The 17,962-nt window shown below is 38.8% G+C and overlaps 1 long non-coding RNA gene across 2 annotated transcripts in view; it reads right to left on the bottom strand.

The window, feature by feature from the left end:
* Positions 1 to 12,183: 12,183 nt before the first annotated feature.
* LOC146544683 (uncharacterized) overlaps positions 12,184 to 17,962 on the bottom strand; it is a 59,271-nt gene continuing 53,492 nt past the window's right edge. For both annotated transcript variants that reach the window (XR_014882424.1, XR_014882425.1), the window contains one exon: positions 12,184 to 17,425. This is a non-coding gene — a long non-coding RNA (uncharacterized LOC146544683). The remainder of the gene's footprint in view (positions 17,426 to 17,962) is intronic.

Here is a 17,962-nt window from a genome sequence, read left to right as displayed (position 1 = left end):
ATATTTTTGAGTAATCAATCAACTCAGAACATTTCTCTTGATTGATTTTACAGGATTTATTAAAAAATTATGAAAAATTAGTTCCTTTATCACCCAGCTTGCCTGTTTCTTTCATTTTCCAGGACTCCTCCTGACAAGTTTAACTTTCTTCATTAAGAACAATTATGGTAAAGCAGAAAAGACATTCCAGATTAAGCAACTCCCTTTAAGGAACCAAACACTGTTCAAATGCTTCTCTGCTCTTTCAGACTTTTCTGTTTTGCCAGAGGCTAATCATTTTGACCTAATTATCCACAATCACATCAAGCAGTTAACTTGATGAAAGTAACAGAAACTTTAAAATATGTAGGAAAAGAGGGAAGGATGGAAGCAAAGATGCACTCGGGAAGGAATGTGATAAACTAAGCGTAAGGCTGGAGATAAGACTGCCCTTATACAACATGTTCCACAAAATCAATACTCTGGGAATCAAAATTGCAAACAGAATTTTAACTTACATAATGATAGAACCATAGCATATGTTGAGTTGTAAGGGACCCACATGGATCAAGGAGTCCAACTCCTGATCCTAAACAGAACTACTCAAGATTCAGGTCACATGTCTGAGAGCACTGTCCACACACTTCTTGAACTCCAGCATTTGGGGCCATGCCCACCGCCCTCTGGTGCAGCACCTGTCCCTAACCCCCAGCTGCCCTCCCCTGACACAGCTCCATGCTGTTCCCTCAGGCCCTGTCGCTGTCACACAGAGCAGAGCTCAGCGCTGTCCCTCCGCTCCCTGTGAGGAGCTGCAGCCGCCATCATCAGGCCTCCCCTCGGCTCCTCTGCTCTGTGCTGAGCAAACACAGGGACCTCAGCTGCTCCTCAAACGTCTTGCCATCAAGACCCTTCCCATCTCTGTAGCCCTCCTTCGGGCTAACGGTTTTATGTTCTTCTTATATTGCAGCACCCAAGGTGCATGCAGTGCTGGAGGTGAGGCTGCACAGTGTAGAGCAGAGAGAGACAACTTCTTCCCTTAACTGGTGGCAGTGCTGGGCCCAGTAAAACCATTGCCCCTTCTGGCTGCCTGGGTACACTGCTGACTCATGTTCAACTTCCGTTTATCAGGAATCCCAGATCTTTTTCCATGGGGCTACTAAACACTTTGTCCAGAAGGATATTGTGAAAGACAAGCATCAAAAGTTTTGCTAAGACCCCAGAAAAAAATCATTCCTACTGGCTTCTGTTGGTCAACCAGATGGGTAAAGTTGTTGTAAAAGACTAAACCTTTGTCCTTCAGTTTGAAATACTCTGGGGATACGAAGTCCTGTAATGTCATCCATGGAGATGACACTGCCTGCTTGCAAAAGGCAAATGAAAACAACGTGAAAAAAAAGTATGCATGCAGGGAAGAGTACTCTGAATAACATTATCTGGTACAGAAATTCATAAAGGTTTTGTTTTCTCTTTTAACCCAGGATTCAGTTATAGCACATTCCCAACTTCAGTGTTCTTTTCAAGCCTTCAAACACAAAAATGTTTTTCTGTTTCTTAAATAGAAGTCAGCATTTAAGTGGCTTTTTATGTGGCTTGCTTTCTATGAGCTTAACATTTCAGTCTTCATCATTGTTGCAGCATAAATATTCTATTATACTGTAAAACAATGAACAGTTGTAATTCATGCACAGCTGTGTTATTAAGCAAACATGATTTCTACATGCTACAGACCACTTAAAGAAGATCCAAACTTCTAAATTACAGAAATCCACAATATGTAAACCTCTTAAGAAATGACTATTTGGATTATTCTTAGAAGACAAATCAAAGCATATTGACGTGACAGAAAACTTTGTCTGCTAGAAAAGACCTGCATACAGTAACGCAGATAAAGAGGTGAATTCGCTACTGTGGTTACTAAAAGCCAGTCAGAAAGGAGATCAGATGTCTTAAAAAAGGAAGGAGCAAAATGGATTGTGAGCAGACAGTATTAAATTAATCAGATAGGCTGGAATGACTGTCATGTATGTCTAGACTAGTCAGATGAATTCTATTCATTCTTTTCCTTTCTGTTGCTATCCTTTAATTGGTTACTGGACCAAAGGCCTGATGAAAACTTCAAAAATGTCAAGTGGCATATTTCTACTAATTTCTGTGGACTTCCTATCAGAACTTCAAAAGGCAGATAGATTGAGTTCTTCTATCACTTCCATCATCTCCTCAAGAATATCAAGAATATTTGATGGAAAACCACTTTACCCCTCTAGCATTCAACTAAAATGACACTGAAGTGTACCATATTTATTCATTGCTGACATACTTTAAAGAAGTTGAAGATCAAATCAAATATTTGCATACCATCAAAGCACAACATGCAAAAAAAGTAAAACTGAAAATGCAGAACTACAAGATGGGATGCCAGAATGAAACTGGGCTATGTTATACACCAGCTAATTTAGTATAACAGAGGCAGGTAGAAAATGAGAGTGATAAATATTCAGTATGGTAGGAAAGTAATGCCTTTCAATATTAAAAAACACCTACTTTGAAGAACAAATAAATAATCTGATTCAAACACATTTTCACAATACACTAATTTAACTCTAAAATCTGTAAGATTCATCTTTTCTCTCTTAAAAGTGTTTCCAATGTCTATTTTATTAATGACATTGCATTCGTTTTCATCCAGTGACTGACTGCTTCTCCATTCCATACTTGAATTAAGACAAGGACCTGAGCTTAAGCTGTTCTAGAGCAACTTCCAGGGAGGCTAGTTACTATGAAAATGAGAATCCTTGTGGATGCCTGGCAACCATAAGTGCCATTACTTTCAAAAAGTACAGGAAGCCAGTAACAAAGGGAAACTTAGAAAAATAAACCCATCTGTTACATGCAGGCATGAATACTGTATTATGCATATGCCTCTCATTTTACATAGATGAAACATTATTCTTGACCTTGACTCCACTTAGTGCATTGGAGGTTGAGCCAGTCTTGTGTGTTCAGAGAACTGACCCACTATTGTACTGTGGAAACAGAGTGGGAGGGGGAAGAAGCTAATCCAAGTATCCCTTCTGGTTTTGCTTCGTCCTGTCTCTGAGGAGTTGCTGTCTGAATTCTTTGGTCCTGGAAATGTTCCAGAGCGATCAGACAGTGCATCTTCTGAGACATGACTGTAAATTTTGCTGATCTTTGTTAGCTCTTTTTATTCTTTTCTGCTCATTAAATGGGAAACAAAGCTCAGTGCTGTATCACATGCCCATACGATTTTTAAGCAGAGAAAAAATACATGGATCACTGTTGGTGCCCAACTGCCAATGTAGCTAACCCCTTCTCTTCTTCAGTATATCTCAGATTTTTAGGATGCCCTGAAATTCTGTATAAAAATAATCTATTCGTCAATTTCAGCACTATCGAACAATGGAAAGCTCATTTTTATCCTAATTTCTTTTTACTGATCTTTATATTTGATTCAAACGTTATAGGATCAACTAAACAGAGACCAGAATCTGGATACCAAATGTATTCAACTGTCATGTGCTAGCTGACAAGTACATTCAAACAGCAGTTCATTTAAATTATTGCCTGTTTGAAAATTTTGTTACGTACAATCAAAACCCAGTAATGCCAAGTCTAGAAAACTTTATTCTGAAGATACTTAAAAACAGGAGTGCTTTAGATAAAGCAGAAGAAAGGTGAAATGTTATCAGTTACAGCCTACAAAAGTCACTATCTTTCCTTATGTCTTAAAAAAGGCCTCTCTTTAAACTCTGGCAAAACATCAAGTTAATGAAATTGCTGTCTACAAAGGCTTCTTTACACCTTCAGTATGATTTGATATATCTACCAAAACTTTGTCTAGAAGCAAACAGCACAAACAAACCCTTCAGATTCTAGTCCCATAACGCCATACTTTTTCAAGTGCTAGCACACTGTTTATGATAGACTTCTTTAAATCTCATTCTGTATCATTTAACAAAATAAACTGGCTTACTGGCGAAGGACAAATAAACTGGCACACTGTTAAGTGGAATATTACAAAAGGGCACCAAGGTAGGAATATACAGTGCCTATGCGCATCCTTCACAATTCTGCTAAAAGTAACTGCACTTTACTTTTGCTGAACCTGTGAAACAAACTTCATCTAAGAAACAGTCACCTGGGCAAGAACTTGGCTGAACATTTGCAACAGAAATGTAACATTGCTATATTACTGCTTATCTTTCTTTTTATGCTTGTCTAAACTTCTAGCTATATGGTGATCTTTCTAATTACATATTAGCTAAGTGTGTGTCTTGAAAGAAAAACATTTTTCATTTTTCATGTCTCCATATATTGCAACAAGTTCTCAGAGATGCAGTTAATTTAAAATTAAGCTAGCACTTAATAATTCTGAGCTTGCAAAGTCTCATCATGTCGGACAGCTTATCTGTAAGCCACACATGAATGTGTCTGCATACTACATAATACCTTGCTAACAAACAGCAAGAAATTCAACTGTGGACTCAGTGCATGTAAAAATATTTTGCAGTCTCATCTTCAATCTTGGCAAAGAAACAATGATGTGCTAAAACTTTTTACTGTCTTTGATCACTAAAAAAAAAATAAAATCAAACATGAGCTTTGCAAAAAAAAGTTCAATACTCACAAGAAATAATTCAACACTTTAATATCCCAATACCATACTCACTCTCATAAGATTTCTGTAAAACTTCACTCAGAGTGAGACTTTTTAAATACATGAAGAACCATTTCTTTGGTTCCCGTTTGTTGTACCTTCAAAAAAAATTATCAAGAGAACATGAATTACAGTCATCATCCCCCCACTTGCAGAGGTCCAAGCCCAGATATCAGCTGCTGCCACCATCAGCCCATCCTAGCAAGGGTGCAGTAGGGCTTGGCTCCAGCTCCCCACCTTTCCTGGTCAGCCAGGTCCACTTATGGGTACATTTGTCCAGTGCCTGGAGATCCCCTAGTGCTCCCACCTGCCCTGCTCACAGTGGGACAAAATCTAGAGAACCTGAGGGTGACTCCAACACTACTGGCCCTCAGGGAGAACCAAATCCACCTGCTACCTGAACGCTCTTGTCATTTGACAAAAATGCATACAAATATTTACTTTATCAGATTTAATCTTTGCTTTCTATTGTATTTTCTTTAAAAGATTTTAGTTAAACTAACAAGAATATGTAAAATATATATATTTGTGCAGCCTACAGCCTACTAGTCTTAGCATCAGCAGACAAACATTTTGCAGCAACCAAACAACTGGACTGTGAGCGTTACAGTATCCCTTCTCTGAAATTATGAAATACTGAACATGGTTTTATGATGACAATACTGAGGTACAGTGGAGTTAGAAGAAACTACCTCAGGGCTGTAGCACAAGGACATCTGTTTTGTCTTGACACCTCCCCCTGGTCTGATCACCTTTGCCAGGTTTTACCCCATCTATCAAAAAATGATATGTATGCTGTTGCCTATGCAAGAAATACTTCCTACAGCAAGATAAAAAGGATGACATGCTTAAAAAAGAACAGCCTTTGATGAGATGCAGAAGTGAATACTATGATTTCAAAGCCAACTTGCCTCAGTGACCTCACCCTGTACCAAAGACATGTTAGGAATGACATCATTAAGACATGACTCTTGCACTGGTCCAGGAATACCGCAATGCATGTCCAGAGCATAGCCATAGTGAATGGCATGCTCAGGAAACATACATTATAAACACAAAAATGCCACACTTGGGAGGTTGGAAAAGTTTTACCATCAAAGCCTGGAATTGTGTATTCCTTCCTAGACACTGCAAGTATGTTTTTATTTCCTGCTTTTATTGCCTTAACATAAATTGGGCTTTGCTTTCCAGTAAAAAGTAATTGTCTTGGTAGTGGACAGATATTGCTGTAGCTTTCTACTGAGAAAGCCAAGTCCTTCATCCTTGGCCACAAATCTTTCTTTAAGGGGACAGATAAAGCACAGCCTTGGAGCACAAGAACAGTGCGGCTTTTTTACAGTCTCACTACTTCCTTCATTTGCCATCTTTCCTCACGTACTTCTTTACATTGCTCCATAAAACCATTTAAACAAAAAATTATCCCTCAGTACACAACATCTAAGCCTCTGAATGCAGGTTTACCATGACTTTATTTATTTTAAAACAAACGAGCATTAATAAGTCAGTTTCTATACATGTATATTAACATCACACCTCACTGCGTAGACTGTCGGGGAGAAGTAGCAGAATTGAACCATGCTGCAAAGTATGCAATTTCCATCCTCAAAAAAACCAAATTCTGATACCTGAAAAATCGTTTATCTCTATCAGTCTCCTGGTTAATCTTCCATCACAAATAGCAATTAAACTTGCCCTTACTTGAAAAGTTTTATGCTGAAACGCCAAGGATATAGCACATGGAAAGGTTTCTAGCAACCAGCTAAACCCTAGGATTGGCATGAAATAGGATAGATGGGAAAGTTGTTGTCTCTAATTTTTTTCTGTCTTGACATTTCAGTATTGCAAGAAGTGGGTTTGCACATGCTGAACAAAAGCACTCACAGAAATAGGATAACACAGCATTTTAATTTTAACTCTTCTATCCCAAAGCAGTCAACAGCATGAGGGACTGATGGAAAATATATCTCTCTGTATTTTGTCTCTGGCTAAATACGATTTCTTTTTCTTTAAAGTGAACCAGTTCTCCAGTCACTTTCTGAAATTATAATAAGAACATCCATGCTTGCTAACATTTTCAGCAGTGTGTCTTATGCTTGATCAACCCTATAGTTATCAGCAGACTTACTCCAGTCCTGTAAAGAACTCTTTTAAATTGCACTCACCATCCTGGCTGTTATTTCTGTTATTTCCTATTTAATGCCACAATAGTGGCATAGGTTGATGCTACTTTCAATTTCTAATTGCAGAATGGCTATTTCAGTGAGAAATGTATGTTAAACTCAGTAGACATATTTAGCTCAAGTGGAACAGTTTTGTCCATAGATGAGAAAGAGTTTGGGAAAAAAAGAATCACTATTGTTATCCAAATTACTGAAGTCAGGAAACTAATGCATCTGGAAATAAAGGGACTTTTCCAGCATCACAGAGCTGGTAGCAAAGCCAAATGGATCTCCTGAGTCATAGCCTAGTGCCCTGCTCATTCACCTTTTTGACCTCCTCAGGAGAGTTTTCCAGTTTCTGAAGGATTTCCCAGACAGAAATATTAGCACTGTTAATATCAGACCTGCATACCAGTGTACATGGTCACAGCAGACTGGCCACATCATTCTTCTAACAAGCAAGCTTGTAGTATTTACCAGCTTGGGCATGGTGGATGTGGCAGACTGCCAGTCATTTCAAAGATACTGCTACTGTTACTGCTCCTGCTCAGGCTGGAAGACATTCACCAGCCCTAAGTCAGTGCCCAAAATCTTCTTTCTCCTCAAGAGGGGAATAAAATATATATATATTAACATGTATATTAATGAACTAAAGATATTCAGGCATGGTAGCTCTAAATTCATTGTGTGTGTGTATCTCTTCAGTTTTATTTCTTCCTTTTACCAGGAGAGCACAGCTTTAATCAAACCTTGTAATTGGACTTCACATATAGACTCTGCCTCCAGAAATATGTGATCAAGAGATTTATGATGTAACTTTATAAATATACGCCGTTTCCTTCATGCCTCCAGAATATGTATGGTTGAGGGCACCATGGAAAAAATGTCGTTTCCCTAAATAACCATGTATTAAATTAAATCATAGCATATTCAATTAACTCAGAGTTAGAATAATGCATAATTATTTCAAAAAGCAGTAAATACTGAGCCAATGCATGCTGATATAAGCTCTCAGAGCAAGTTTGGCCAAGATACGATATAAGAAATAGATTAGGTAACAAAGCCAGGCTAGTCTATTATACTCAGTATCCCTTTCTAGAGTTGGGCCTAGGGGAATGATGATGGGATTAGGGGTGAGGCAGGGGACTCAGCTGAAGCACATCTACACCAGTGCACACAGCATGGGCAACAAACAGGAGGAGATGGAAGGCACTGTGAAGCAGACAACCTATGCCTTAATTGCCATTACAGAAACACGGTGGGATCACTCTTAGGACTAGTGTGCTGCAGTGGATGGCTATAAGGTCTTCAGAAAGGATTGTCAAGGAAGGGAAGGTGGTGGCATGGCTTTCTACGTTAGAGAGTGCTTTGATGTTGAGCTTGAGATTGGGAATGGTAAGGTTGAATCTCTATGGTTAAGGATCGGGGGAGGGCCAGCAAGGTGGACATGCTGATGGGAGTCTGTTCTAGACCACCTAATCAGAATAAAGAGACAGATAAGGCATTCTAGGAGCAGCTGGCAGAAGTTGCGCAATTGACAGCCCTTGTTCTCATAGGGGACTTCAACTTCCCTCATCTATGTTAGAAATAAAATACAGCACAGAATAAACAGTCTAGGAGATTTCTAGAGCATGTTGAAGCTAACTTCCCGATGCAGCTGGTAAGAAAGCTTACAAGGGGAGGTGTCCCACTAGATTTGCTGTTCACAGAAGGACTGGCAGAAGAAGTAGAGGCTGGGAGCTGTTTAGGACACAGTGACCACAAAACGGTAGAGTTCTGGATTCTTGGTGGTGTCAGGAGGGGCACCATCAAAACTGCTACCTTGGACTTCTGGAGGGCAGACTTTGAACTGTACAGGACACTGGTAGGGAGGATCTCTTGGGATGAACAGGGAGCTTTCCCTGAGGTTCCAAGGAGAAAAAGATAATCTACCTCCTGCGGAAGAAGGGGCAGTCAACTTAAGGAGAATAAAGAAATTGTTACTACATACAGGGAGAAAATTAGAAAGGTAGAAGCCCACTTTAAACTCAACTTGACCATTGGGATAAAAAAGGACAAAAACTTTTGACAAATACATTAACAGTACAAAGAGGACTAAGGAGAATCACCATACTTCACCAGATGCAGCAGGGAATGTGATCATTGAGGATAAGGAAGAGGATGAGGATCTCAATGCCTCTTTATTTCTGTCTTTAAAAGTGAGACCAGTTATCCTTGCGGTACTCTACCCTCTGATCTGGAAGTCTCAGATAGGGAGCAGAATAAACTTCAGGTTGGATTTCAGGTAAAACATCTCTAAAAGAGTGATCAGGATCTGGAATAGGCTGCTTAGGGAGGTGCTGGAATCACTGATCCTGGAGGTGCTCAAGAAATGTTTACATGTTGTACTGAGGGACATGGCTTAGGAGAAAATACTGGATAAGTGGATAGCTGGAGTGGATTATTTTGGAGATCTTTTCCAAACTTAGTGATTCTATGAGTCTATTTTATAATTTTTATACCAGTATTTCAGTATTATTTACGAAAAAAATTTCCAGGAGAACCCAAGAGAAAAGTTTGTTCATATTATTTATGACATTCAGGCTCCTACAGCTCTTAGGATATAAAACAATTCCAACTTTGGGTAAAAGGTTATTTATAAGGGCAGTTCATTTAAATATATCAATTTTGAAGATGTTCAGATGAAGATTTACTGTTGCTTACTCAATCATTATTATTATTCTTGAAAAGAATTATTCATTCTTTTCAAGACAGGCATACACTCATTTCAGAGAGGAAATATCTCCTAAACCACATTCATTGATTTGAGGACCAGCATTCACCAGGCAACATCAAGATACGTCACTCACAGTAGGGAGTAAGAAGAGCCCTGAGAAGCACACTGAAATGAAAAAGCATTTCCTCTCTTCTGGTCTCAAAAAAAAAAAAGAAAAAAAAAACACCATCTTGTTTCTGCAGCAATTAAAAAAAAAAACAAAACAAAACAGTATTTCACATTAATTAGTGCCAAAGCTTAATGACATTTTAGCTGCAGAGGTGAGCAAACAGTACTAGGAACAACTGGAAGTAAACAACTGCACCCAGCCCTACCCACTGACTGGAGCTCTCCTGCACACGGTAAAGAGGCCCAGCAGTGTGCCATGTTTTTGGAGAAATGCAGCCAGTTGCTTTGGAGGCACAGCCAGATCCAAATAACTGTTGTATTTGACTGTGAACTCTGAAGGAGCATACAATGCTCCATTCTTAATTTTGGGAGTGGAACACTATACATCTCTCTTCTGCATCACTCCCCAGGGTGACTGCCTGTGGCTGCACAAGCTAGTTAGATGTCATTATAGATGCTTTAAGGTATTCTTTCTACCAACCTCAAAAAAAGAAAAAAAAATAAACCTTCAGACTACTCCGTAGAATTTTATACTGATTTATAGTGAAAATGAAGTGAAATGAGAAATTTGTTCATTAAATGAAAGGAACGTTGGGGGTACTTATGATAGACGCAGATTCATATTTCAAGAATCCAAGTCCAAGAATCCAGCACATTCCAAAAGAATAGAAAGGAATTGCACTCTGATGTAAAAGGCATCCAATCACCAATAATGCAATTAGATTCACAAATAAATCACAGAAAAGTGTGGGTTGGAAGGGACCTCAAAGCCCACCCAGTCCCACCCTGTGCTGTAAAAGCAGGGCTGCCCCCCCCCAGCAGCTCAGCTGCCCAAGGCCCCATCCAACCTGGCCTTGAGCACCTGCAAGGATGGGGCATCACAGATTTTCTGGGCAGCTGTGCCAGCATCTCACTGCCCTCAGTGAAAAATTTCTTCCTAACATCTAGTCTAAACCTCCTTTTTCCCAATCTTTTCCCTTGACCTATCACTATTAAACCATGTAAAATGTCAGTCAATTTCCATTTCATAAGCTCCTTTTGAATACTGGAACGCCACACTGAGGCTTCCCCAGAGCCTTTTCTCCATCAGGTTGAACAAGCCTGACTTCTAAATCTTTCTTTGTTGGAGAAACTCTCCAGCTCTGAGCCTGCTGCCCTTAGTTTACAACAGGAAGAACTTTTCTTCTCCAATCCCCACTTAGATACAGAGATTTGAGAGGCAAGGAGGGTCATAATTATATGGATAATATTCTAGATACCGGAGACTTGTTTTCCACTGTGCCAGAGTCCCATTCACTCTGCAGAGCTGGGGTTAAATCCAGGTGTACACATTCTTGTGCAGCAGCAAGGACTATTTTCACTGTTATCTTTACAAGGTCTTCTATCATACTGGATTTAGAGCAGTCTAACAAAAAAGTATTTGAAGTAAAATTATTCAGATATTTATTTCCTTAAGCTTTAGAGCAGACAGGGAGGAAGGGAAAAATCTTAAATGTAAATCTCCACTGGTGCCCGCAACATCATTTTCATATCTTCTCTCTTTTATCCTCCCAAACACATTAAATAATTTTTAATCCTCCCATCAGCAACAAGATCACGGCAAACTACAGTACAATACTACAGTACTACAGTAAAGCAATGTAGTCTTACAGCTCACAAATTCAGTTACCATTCCAGTGAAGCAGCCAGAAAGATGAGCAATGTCAATAAACTGAATCAGACACATCATAAAAATCCTCTACATACTTAATAGCCAATACACTGCACATATTAAAAATAGGTGACATTATCAGTACTGAATTTGTGTTCTGATGCTTGAATTTAGCATTATCTATAACAAATGGAGGTATTTCTGTGAAAACATTTATGACATCTTAATAACTATACATTCATTACTGAAGCATATTCAGCTCAATAGTAATATTTTTCAGTCACACCCTAAGCAACTGAATGCCTCCATAATTGCTGAAGTAGACTTTGTGCCTGCAGAACATCTGATACCCAGTGGAGAAGTGGAGAAAACTGTTAATTTTTAATCACGAGAATAGTCGCATATGTTTTTATGGTGATAATTATAGAAGTAATGTTGCAGCTTACTAATATTTGCAAAGTAAAGATGAGAAGTCTCTCCTCCTGGTGGCAGTTAATTGTTGTGAAATTGGATGATCATATGAAGAGAACCATAAACAAGTACTTATAAATTATATTTAAGACTAACAAATAGAAGTAGCCTGATGTACATTGGCAGGGCTGAGAGCAGGCCTACTCCAGACACATGAAAAAGGCCGAAGTACTCCTTGTCAGGATTAGACGAGCACTGGAAGCGTTGATGTTACAGAAATCTAAAGCATCTATTAAAGAACAGTAATAACATACATGCTCACCACAATCCAAACTGCTTGCTGGGAACTTCTTTTGAAGAAAAAAAAAAAAAAAACAACTTCATTCAAGAACACATCCACAGTCACATTTACTCCATTCTTCCATTTATATTTTAATTATTATTCTTTATTTCTGTATCTGTGGACAAAACACCACTCACTGTGGTACATGTTGCATGAACATAAGCAAAAAAGAGTACTGCCTTGATGAGCCTTTGTACAAAATAGGAAGTTAGCTATGTATGTCCTTAGCACAAATGCTCTTATGCCCTAACAGAGACAGCCATGAAACGGACATGTTTTACAAAGCAACCACAAGAGAATGTGCCAAGTTAATATCCCAGAACATATGTGAGCTCATGTAGTTTCAAAATAGTTATAATATTTTCCATTGTATTCATCAAAAATATGTTCATGTGACCATACCTAGAGCTTGAATACAAATAAATGGATTGGCATTCATATACTGCCAGATAACCTCAAGATCAGTTCAGCTTTTGCCATAAAAGCAGCAAAAGCTGTTCCAATATCAATAATTTTTTCCTGTTTTAATAATCATTATATTTCCTCATACATGCTTTGATTCTACCCTTCATGAATCTGGTACAATGTGCTGCACGTTTATATGAAAATGAATAGCCAAGGGAAAAGATTATTTCCTTTGGCTTCCTCTTGCTGGGCTGGGCAGAACTATTCTTGACCCAGTTTTATAGGTTTCACAGTTGGCTGACCCATTCATTGTCAACTGATACGGATGTTAGCTCAAGAGTGTCCAGGCAACCACACAAGCACACAAAGATCTGAAAGAACTCCAGGATTTAAGCATTTGAGATCTCCCATTCAGTGCAAGTTAGACAAGTACAACTAAGAACACGAGCTAGCATGGAGTAAGTAACAACCTGCTTTAGAGAAAGGGACACTAGCTTAGCTGGCTAAAGCACATTTCACAGCATACTGCTATTGACTACCTGATTAATAACTGTCTAAAGAATACATATGCCCAATGCATATACACTGTTCATCTCCTCACTACAGAAGGAAGCAGAACAGATGAGACCATCCTGAAGTGCAAGCACATGGAGACACAGCTCTTTCCCTCCATGAGCAAACAACAGGGCTTCTGCGGGTTCATAAAAGCTGAAACTCTCCAAGAACAGCCATGATTATCCTGATACCACCTGAGAATCTACTGACAATGTGCTGTTAACTATGTCTACTCCTCTTCCTCATTTTTTAACTTTAGGTAACAAGAGGAGACAGTGATGTCATGCTTAATGAAGTGCATCAAACCCAGGTTATGGGGAAGCATTGCTGTAAGTTTTAGTTTATAAAACAGTACAATAATGTGGTAAGTTCAGTAATGCAGTAAAATCCCCGCTCCCTCCCCACAAAGCAGATTTGAATTACCTGAAAATCAGGGTAAGAAAACAGAAACTTCAACTTATTTAAATATGTTTGCCAAGTAGAAAAATTCTCAGAAAAAGGTATAAGGAATAACAGCTTGTGCTAGAAAAAAAAACCTAACTTTATTACAGTGTCAAGAGTTTATAGGTGTTACTTCAGTAATTCTTGTAACAAGTTCCACATTGTACTACTTGAGCTACTTATATTCATCAGTTTTTATTCATTCTTTGATTGATTACATGTATTTTTACATCTCATTTCCTACTTTATGCATTCTGGAATATCATCTTGCTCTTTCATCAAAGCAGTTTAGATAGGACCACAGTTCAATTTGAAACTTGTCTCTCTTTCATTAAAAAGTAAAAGCAGTTTTCCAAAGCCAGGCCATTGAGTATAACGGACCAATCAGTTCAACAGTCAGGCTAAAGTACTGGTGTCAAGCCTTAACTCTTGCTAGATACCGGGACTGCAGTTAATTATGCTTTCATGTATATGCTTTGACACACTTCAGCTTCATGACTAAGGACATGGTATACGATCCATTTGATTTTGGCCATAGCATCATAGAAAAGGAAGAAGGCAAACAGAGATAGCTTATTAACTGTCAGAACAGCATTAGACTTTTGTACTCAGCGGTGATATAAGGCTGTTTGTCAAAGGAGCAGTGAACATGAACAATTCTCATGTAAATAAATCAGATGAACAAAGATAAGAACCATCTCAGGGTTGTGCATGCAGGAAACAAACATCCATATTGGAGATTCCTCCAGAAATCCAAATCGCACCGGCAGAGCTAAATTGTCACACCAGAGGGGAGAAAAATGCTGTTCCAGGCTGCACAGTAAAAAGTAGAATCAAACCAACTACCCCCTTTTGGAGACACACATGAAGTGGACAGCGTGGTTACTGCTATTCATGGCTCGGTCTGGTTACTACTTTTGGCTGTTCTATAGAACTATATATATATAGCTGCTAGTTGACTTGGTATGTTTCTTCCCCAGTGCCTAGCTGAAATGTGAGTTTGCCTTGAAGTCACAAAAAGGAATTTTACCAGTATTTCATGAGCTGAGCTTAGGAAGTTGAACATCTTCACAGATTAGCAAAAAGCACAGAACAAACGAAAAAAAGCTAAGGAGGCTGTTTCATAACTATCATTCTTCAAGATACAGCAGAAGCCAGAGCTGGTCTGGGGACAAAACTCCCTCACAGATGTCTCCCCCACACCATGTACAAAATTTCACCTGTGAGTTGCCACCACCACATCTTATTCATCTCATCAAGTAGCAATCTTATCTCAATCTTATTGTCTTTCATTGCATCCTGTAAATAAGGATTTCAAGCCATGCACCAATAAAAAAAAGTATCTCCAACTTCATTTCCACTGCAGGTGCAACCCAGGCTGGCTGGGGCAGAGCACACAGCAGACTGAAGTGCTATCTGGATGGTTTAGGATGTTTTTCCTGCAAACTATAACTTCTCTTGTTCTTCACAGACATAAGAATTAAATATAGGGAACAGATGTACTTCTGGTATTGATTTACATTTTCCAAGTGTGAATTGAAAATGTCATTTAGTACATTTTTGCTGTGATAGCCGGACACATCTGGCAATTTGCTTGGCATTCTACAGACAAATTACATTTTTTCCCCTAATTTAAGTATGTGTGACACTGTGTATAGATTGGCACCCTTGTTGATTTGGAAGAAAGCTCATGTGTAAAAATCCTCATAAAACTGACTTTTCAGAAAAGTTGTATTTACCTTTACATGGCATTCCTGTTACTCCCTATATTTAGAATGAGGGATTCCAAACGTGTCACAGGAAGTCTAACTAAATCAGGTCCTAAGAAGTTTTAGATGGAATTTGCAGCAATCACTGTTTCTTCTGCAAAGTCTGTTGCTGCACTCTCAAGACTGACCCATTTCTTTATTTATCTTTCAGGATTGCCTACCCATGTCAGACAGCAAGCCAGGTGCTGCCATCAGACATTGCTCCAACACACAGCAAATAGATTTTCCTATCCTTAGGATTACTAGTCAGGTAGCTGGAACAAGAACAACACAGTTCAGTATGATGAGCAGTATCTGGTGTACATGGATTATCTGTATTAGATTGTCATGGATTACCTGAAGCCAATGAGATTATGTATCAAAATCCCTAACAAGAAAATTCAGCTGCTGCTTTCATATAGAGCTTCTGAGTCAGCATTTGCCATCAAACCAACAAATCTTACACTTAACAGTTTCCAGTTTGCATCTGATAAATTGGATTCACATCTGTTGAATCAAATGCTCTGGAAAGGGTACCATTTTTACCTAAGGGGATCATTGGTTTACTGGCAGTGGTGTGCTTAGCTAGTACACAACACTTGAAAATTAGTGTTGTCTTTACACTGAGGAGGCTGGAGTCAAAAACAGATCTAGAAAGACAGTATCCACTGGGAATTCCTTAGATTACTTGTTTAAATTGCTACATTCCTCCAGAAATTGAATGGAATACTGCATTGTGGATGAAGGTTACTATACTGTAACTGATGACACAACCCTAGCTGAAACCTTTTAAATGCTGAACATGATAGAGGATCATTTCAGTCAATAAGTTAAAATTTTGTTCTGACAATATTACAATTATGTATATGGTTAATTTTCCAAGTTATAAGCTTTGCAGAATGCACTTCTAAGATTAATTACATGCTGTTACTCCAAACAATAATTAGGTGAACTTCCATCTGTTAAGTTCATGCCTGGTGACAGAGATTAAAGTATGCCTTCCGCATTCCTATATTCCTAACATGCCTATTTTTCTTGTGAGCTAACCCCAATGGACAGCTAAGCCCCACATAGCAACTTGCTTCCCTTATCCAGTGGGATAGATAGGGAAAAGAATCAGAAGGGCATAAGAAAACTCCTGGAGATAAAGACAGTTTACTAGGCAGAGCAAAAGCTGCACATGCAGGCAAAGCAAAACAAGGAATTCATTCAGTCCTTTCTATCAGCAGGCAGATGTTCAGCCTCGCCCAGGAAAGGAGGGCTCATCATACATAATGGTTTCTGGAGAAGTCAAACTCCATCACCCCAAACATCCTACATTCCTCCTTCTTTCCCCCAGCTGCTACTGCTGAGCACAACACCATGTGGTATGGTACACCCTCTCAGTTAGTCTGAGTCAGCTACCCTGTTTCTGTTCCCTCCTTGTGCCCTCAGCCCCTTGCTGGCAGGGCAGCATGAGGAGCAGAACATTTCTTAGCTCTGTGCAAGCACTGCTCTGCAGCAGTGTCTCATCAGCTCTGTTGGGTCACAAATCCAAAACACAGCACTGTACCAACTGCTATGAAGAAAATTAACCCTACTGCAGACAAAACTAGGACAATTTTTAATAAGAACCATTGATGACCCATAAAATAAATGTTTAAGTGATATTCTTCTAAAATAAAATTGAGTTTTTGTCAGACCTCCTCCAGCAGTATAGGTAGGTGCCTCAATTTTCATGAGACTACAGCAAGAGATTTTTCATAAGTATTGAAGTCTAAGAACGAATTGAGATTTACTGTGGAATATCTTAAAAATGAACATTCATTAAAAACTGAAGAAAAAACAGTGGTAAACCTTATATATCCATCCTTCAACATACACTACAGTGAACAGTTATGAACCGACCATTTCACCTTCTAATTGATCAACACTACTTAGTTTCGTGGAACAGAATTAGAAGATATTGGCCAAAACTGAGGTTTCAGATATTGCAATAACCTTTTTGCAAAAACATCAAGATAAAAACAACTCCTGAGAGAAACTGACAAGTAAATACTATCTCTAATGCTGCAGTTCTTAGCTTTGTAGACTTGTCTTGCAGATCTGGGAAAGACAGTAGTGTTTTGTGGTCAAGTCCAGGTCTTGGTTTTTCTTCAGCAATGAGGCAGATATAAGAGTCATAGTATAAAAATCTGGAAAACAGAAAAACAAAAGGCAGCTAAACTCACATTGTACAGCAAGTCAATGCAAAGCACCAGCACTAGGCATGATCAACCACCCAACAGCAGTAGGAAGGAGGTTCCTGCTTCTGTCCCCATCAGAATAACTGATTTGGCTCACAGGATGCTCTGGGGAATAAGCTGAGTAAATGGGTTTAATGGGCCACGTGTGGTCTATTATCTTCAATTTTAATCTTTCTGACACAAAGCACTTCCTCCCACACATATTAGCCTTCAGGAAGATACACCAAGAAGAGTGCACACTATAAAAATGAAAGGTGAGACCAAGCATTAAGCATGTATTATTAATTTCTACAAATTAATGTATTCACTAGGAAATTCAAGTGATTTTTTTCAAGAAGAATTTTTCAAGGAGAAAGGGCAGTTGTTACATTCCTCTAGAAATAAATTCCTAGTTAAACATCAAGGACATGAAATAAGTTACAGGTGGTTGGATGAGTATTTCTTTACTCATACACATACAAGCCTAAATCCTCCCACCACCAGTTA

The sequence above is a fragment of the Meleagris gallopavo genome, chromosome 3 (genome assembly GCF_905368555.1).
Source record: "Meleagris gallopavo chromosome 3, MGAL_WU_HG_1.1, whole genome shotgun sequence".
Taxonomy (NCBI): domain Eukaryota; kingdom Metazoa; phylum Chordata; class Aves; order Galliformes; family Phasianidae; genus Meleagris; species Meleagris gallopavo.
Note: the sequence above shows the minus strand (reverse complement) of the source record. Positions and strands in the feature narration are given on the sequence as shown.